Raw genomic sequence first — 6,282 nt, 5'->3', positions numbered from 1 at the left:
TCAGGTTTCAGGGAGTCTGTTCCCCCTCACTCCATCTTCACCTGGGTACTAAGTGCTTGTCTTCCCATAGACCCAGTCAAGTGACCAGCTTCAGGTGTCTAACTCTGCAGCCGTACTCCGAAGCTTAATGTTATTCACATATTTCAGTGATTCATTAAAACAGAATCCACACTGAAAGTCTAATTAAGGCTGAAGTTCCACATTAATTTCCAGAGCAGTAAAAGGCAAGTTATGTAAACTCACAGCAAGTAATTCTTCTTTTACCAGAAGAGCAAGATAAAAGCATAAAACACATCCATAGGCAAAACAGTAAAAGAGGGGAGTGCAGGTTTTGGCAGACAGTACGTAAGAGAAGGAAGTCTAGAAAGAGATTTTTATTTGCATTTCTTACATGACATTCTCTGGACTTCCCCTCCACCTGGCATACATCAGAGGGAAGTGGAGCAACCAGTGAGATGGCTATAGCCCTGAGATGATAGCAGCTCTTTTTGACCAGAAAAATTGTCTGTCTCACTGTCATCATCCCAGCCTCCCTCTCTCCACACCTGATGCTGGAATGCTCTCACTGGCATAGATTCAGAATTCAGGCTTCCAAAGGACTCAAGCAGAGGGAGCCCACCGAGCCCAGCTTCTCTCTGCACACCCTGACTCACCCCAAAATCCTTCCCATCCAATGCCACCAAAATCTTCATCCCAGCTCCTCTGGCTAGATTGTGAACAACATCAAGGTAAAGCTGAGTCATGGCACAGAGCAAGACAGATGCCCATGCTGAAGGGGCCTATACAACAGCACAAAAACGATACCAGGGTGAGGGAAGAAAATGTTCAGGGAGAGTAGTGAATAGGGTTAGAAGATGATGCCAGTGTGAGCACTCCAAATTACAGAAGGTCTTGGAGGTGGGAGCAAGGAGCTTGGTTTTTATTCAGTACCTGATAAAAAAGGAATAGTAGAGGTGATTGATGCAACTATCAGGATGGGTTTGAGAGAAGTGGGTATCACCCAGGCCACCAACAGAGACTGTAGCAATGACAGTGTGACGTGTGTAACACATGAAGTTTTTAATATGGGCAATGGAGAAAAGTGAGATGTCTGGGATATTCTTGTCTTAACTGGCATCTGGGATGCTGATGCTCATAGGTGCTTAGGCTGGGTTGATTTGGAAACACCGTGGAAAAGCAAAAGTCAAAAGAAGACCAAGATTATATGCCACAGATGTGGGAAAAGACAGAATTCTTTATGCTCTGAGATTGCTGATTTATCTAATGAAGAGCACAACGCTTGTCCTAAAAATAATTTCGGACAACCCCACGAGTTCCAAGAGAGGAATGGATCCTGCTTATGAGACCTTTTGCAGACAGTGGGGTAAGTATGGCAGGTTGCTGCCTTACAAATCTCAGGGCAGTAGCTGGAGATACAATGGATTTATCCTGGGACAAACTGTTTTCTGAGGAACTGCTGCTAAAGTTGTATCAGAACACCTCTAGTACGAAACCCTTTATTTTAGGTTATGTTTTTGCTCAGCAAGTATTTTCATCCTGAGATTTCCCAGTCCTAATCTAGCAAAACACTTCTGCAGTATTTAGCTCTCTTCTGGGAGTTACTAAAATAAAGTGCATTGTTAACACGTTGTGTTATTTGCTTACAAATAGAGCAACGCCAATTAAATCCTCTCCTTTAATAAGAAATTAGTAACTCTATGCTGGACCCTACCAGTGCTGCTTAGCTTATCTGAGGATACATCAGCTTCTGATTTAAAGACTTTTGTCTGGGTCTGATAAATTTTATGTCTGGTCCCAGTGCAGACACCAATTTTGTCTCTTACTGTCCACTGGTATTTATGACCTTTCACTGTCATTATCTGTACACCCTGCTACAAACTTCTGTACACCTGGTAATTTATAATGTGGGCTCTCGAATTTCCTTCCTGGGCACTGATGAATAAATAAAACAAATATTAAAAAGGAGATACCATGATTGATTGTATTATATTTTTTAAATTATTTTGGCCAAGAAAACCCATGCAATGTTAAAATACAGGTGATGAACAAGGGTGAAAGAGGGGGAAAAAAAAACCTCTGCAAGAAGAGAGTGTGCCTTTATCAATGCCATATCAATTTCCTTCAGCACTGCAAAGCAAGAAGCATGCTCCCCTTATGGAAAAAAACCCAATGGCTGAAAAAGTACCTCCATTTACCATTTCTAGAAAACGAGAACACGGCAGATTGTCACAGAAACAACCAGAAGCTGAGGGTTAGGCAAGCTGAGTGAAACTATGGAAGATGAATAACTGAGCGGAAGCTGCTGCCCAGCCGCTGACAAGGGAGCCAAGGTACAGGTGTGATATTAAATGCCTGGCTGGCTCAGACAGGGATGTTGCAAACTCTCACTGCAGAGGCGAATGTGACCTATGCCAGTGGCACCTCTGCAGAGTCCTTTTTTGATTTTAATGCCCGTTGCTGGTTTGGTGTAGCCTTCTTGATAACAACGTTATAGCAAATGGAACAATATGTAATTTACAAATGCAGCTTAGTGCCACAAGCCTCTCCACTTGGTAGGATGATTTGACAATGGCCCTGGCTGCTACAATATATGCTCACAAATACTGCAGTGCACACAGGGTCTCATTATCAGGGAGAAATCAGCAGGACAGCCATAAAACAAATACGACTCACATAAGCACACTGCTGAGGAGACTGTCTGCAATATATGCTCTGATTAATGTCTGGCATGGCAGCAGTGCAAGTTAATGCTTTCTTGAGTCTTGGATGACGTGCTTGAAAGAATCTTTGGGAAGGTCGTGCCCACTTTTATGACTTGACTGCAAACTGAGCAACCCCCCAAATGCTGACCTTGGATTTGACTGCAGGGTAAGTGCTGGAGGAGATTGCTAATTGGGGAAGCTCCACAAATGCCTATGGCAGCTCCTTGTCTTACCAACATCTTTTGGGGTTAAATTCCTCACAGTTTCACAGGAGGGAATGAAGCATTCAGTCTTTCTAATGCCCGCTGCTGTCTGCAAGGGATAAAACAGCCTTTGAAAAAGTTTGGAAGAACTTCTGCAAATAAACCTCTCTATGACCAATGCACTTAAAATAGCTTCAATCCTGCGAGTATCAAACAGTCTCAGGCCCTGACTCTCCCTCTGAAATGCAACTGGACTATCACAAAGAAGATGCCCTATTAAAAAAAAAAAAAAGAACATAAAAGCACTGAAATCATGTAGAAACAAACACAAAGAGGCTTCTGCCCAATGCGGTGAGAGAGAAAATGATTAAATCGCACGAAAAACCTGTTGCTACCGCTTCTGCATTTGGCCAACAAAGAGGGCTGGAGAGGCCCCGCTCGGTAAATACCTACTCTGGTTGGATCAAAGGGGCAAGAATGGAAGCGAGTCCTCAGGCTTTATGGACTTGATCCAGTTGGTTTTTCTACTAATTTCTGTGGGTTTTGGCTGGTGTCCAGGCAGCAAAAACAACCAGGAGCAGGGCTAGCCTTGCCTGGCAAGTAGAAGTCCCGCCAGCACCACTGATTTTTACTGTCCCTGCCCTAAACCCAGGCTTTCTGCTTGACTCTAGAAGGCTCCATAAGCAGCAAAAGGCTTATTGGAGGCCAGGAGGGTTTTAGCCAGACACAGGAATGCACACACCTGCACAAGGATACCCACCGTGGTTGCTCCCAACACCTTCCATCAGTCCCTGTTCACGTTCAGCCACCCTCACGTTCGGCAGCACAGCGGTTGTGGTCTCCTCTAAGCACAGACACCAGCCAGAAAGTTCTATTTTGGCCAAGCAGCTCTGCCTGGCTCTGCTCCCTCGAGGAAGGACTGAAAAAGGAGCCTCCTCTGGGCTTCCTAGTAGGGGAGCCCTCAGCCTGAGAAGGGCTGGGGGGCCAGGGATGTGAAAGCAGGTGGTTTGCTTACCCCACCGTGCTGTCACAAGGGCTGTCAGAAAGGCAGGAGCTCTTGGAATAAAGCTTCTGGGGCAGTTCTTCCTGTTGCCTTGCTTCCAGTAATGACTTTGTGCTTGTTTACATTAGAGAGTTGTACTACCAGTATTTTATAAAACCGTAGGTAAATCAGTACAACACCTGTATTGTATCCAGCGTTGCCTTGGTGTGAAGCTGAGTGTAGTATTTCTGAGTCCTGAAAAAGCAAGCCAGCAATGTGCCAAATGGATGCTTAGAGAAATGGGAACACTCTTGTATTATCTGACATTTCAAACTCAGTAATGAGCACAGACTTACTATGAAATTGTAATTGGTTTACTAAAAATAAGACACTGTCTGCAACCTAACAATAATACCTAGTTCACAGCACCCAAACAGGAATTAAAACCTTGTTTATTTTTGTAATCTTTTTTTTTCCCTCGACTTATTTATTAAAGAAAGAGGAGAGGACAAAATGAACAATGAATTATAAAAAATAAGGGATTTCTGCCAAGTAGCATAATTAATATGAATACAAGATTCTGCCTAACATTTTCAATGTACAAAGACAACAAAGCCCCACAGGTTAACAAATCCTCTGAGCAACTTCATGGAAACTGCACTTGCACTTGAGGGCAGAAATTGCTCCACTTTTGGTAGAGCCTGTAACTATCATACTGCAACTGTGGGATCATACAGTCTTTAAAGGGTCACAGCTCCTGCTCCCTGAGCATGTCTGCCACGGTGGACAAATAGATAAAGCTCCGGGCTTTACTGAACGGTGACAGATTTAACCCCAGGACCTTTAACTCTTTTACTGGAGCAGGACACCTCCACATTCTGGGCTGGAGTTTTCCAATTCGAACCATAGGAATGACAGTATTACCAAATACTATTACTCTGAGAAGAGCTTTGTGACGATGCAATCATTAATGCTCAAAAACACCCAAATGTCCTGGCATTTGCTGCCAGTGGAGTTAAATAGTTGAAGTTTGTGAGAGAAAAGTGTCATTGGCGATGCAGACCCTGACTCCTGTGACAAAGATCCTAAAGATAACATAACAAAGAAACAGATTAAATTAGTAACAAACATACCAGTCAAGAAACCTCACGTTTTAAAGTGCTAACTGTAGAAAATTACGGAAAACTGTGGAAAAAATATGTCTATATATATATATAAAAAGTTGCTATCTTGCAGATATTACAATTCAGGCAAGGCAGCCTAGAGTAAGGAAGGGAAAGGAGTTTCCCTGCTGTACTTGTTGGAAGCTAAAGCACGGGCTGGAGATTCCGATTGACACCACGCAGGGTGAGCGCAGGAGAGCTTTGAAGCGAACCCAGTGCTGCGCTGCGCTCCGCTCCCCCTCCACTCCCCCGCAGCCACCAGCACTCTCACACTCATCCCTTTTCTTTTCCGAGGGCAACAAAAACCTCAGCATCGATCCGGAGCCTCCATCCATCGCTCCCTGACTCTGCCTCCCCTCCCGGAGCTGCTGCAGCCCCGGGGGCTCCGGGATAACCCACAGCAGCGATATCCCCGCCGCTTCCAAGCGGGGCCGGAGCGGCTCCGGCAGCCGCAGTTCCCGGCGGGTTTCGGCGGCGTTTGCCGGGTCCGATCCCGATCCCGGGCTGCGCTGGGAACCGTGGTGGGAACCGCGGCGGGGAACCCCGCCCGCCGACCCCGCAACCCCCCTCCTCACTCACTCACGGGGCTCACTTTTGATGCGATTACGCCTAATTAAAATTTAAAATTCAAATCGACTATCGAAAAGGTCATCTTGGAAAAAAAAAAAAAGAATAAATCCGCCAGCATCTGGGATTTATCAGCTGGCGCGCAACTACAGATAAACCCTTGGGGCGGGGGGGTCGGGAGAAGGCGGCACCGCGCCCCTCGGCGGGGCAGCCCCCGCGGCACGTCGGGCTGCAGCGGGGCGGGCGGGCGGCGAGTTGGGAGCGGGACGGCGGCGCTGCCAATGCAGCGGCCGTGAGGGGAGGGAGGGCGGCAGCGGCAGGAGGAGAGGGAGAGGGAGGAGGAGGAGGAGGAGGAGGAGGAGGCGAGGGGGAGGGCGCAGGCGGCAGCGCGCACCGGCCGGCGGCGGCGGCGGGGCTGGCCGGGGCGGCGGGGCCATTGTGTGGCACCAGACGGGGACACGGCGCTCCCTCACTCGCCCTCAGCGCTCGCCCGCAGCACCAGCAGCGGCGGCCGCGAAAGTATCGCGAGAGCGGCCGGCGAACAACCTGCTCCCCAGCCCCGCGCCGCGCCCGCGGAGCGCCCGCGCCGCCGCGCACATGCGGAGCCCGCGCGCCGCCGCCCGCCGGTGAGTAACGCGGGCCGGGGGACACCGCGCCCCGCCCGC

At 47.9% G+C, this 6,282-nt stretch overlaps 1 protein-coding gene across 1 annotated transcript in view; it reads left to right on the top strand.

Annotated features, from left to right (window-relative positions):
• The first annotated feature begins 6,184 nt into the window (after positions 1-6,184).
• ZBTB42 (zinc finger and BTB domain containing 42) overlaps positions 6,185-6,282 on the top strand; it is a 3,440-nt gene continuing 3,342 nt past the window's right edge. The window contains exon 1 of the mRNA XM_027901639.1: positions 6,185-6,243. The gene's annotated coding sequence lies outside the window, so the exon portion shown is untranslated. The remainder of the gene's footprint in view (positions 6,244-6,282) is intronic.

Source organism: Empidonax traillii, unplaced genomic scaffold (genome assembly GCF_003031625.1).
Source record: "Empidonax traillii isolate 1590-97213 ecotype Southwest subspecies unplaced genomic scaffold, ASM303162v1 scaffold803:size405832, whole genome shotgun sequence".
Lineage (NCBI taxonomy): Eukaryota > Metazoa > Chordata > Aves > Passeriformes > Tyrannidae > Empidonax > Empidonax traillii.
Note: the sequence above shows the minus strand (reverse complement) of the source record. Positions and strands in the feature narration are given on the sequence as shown.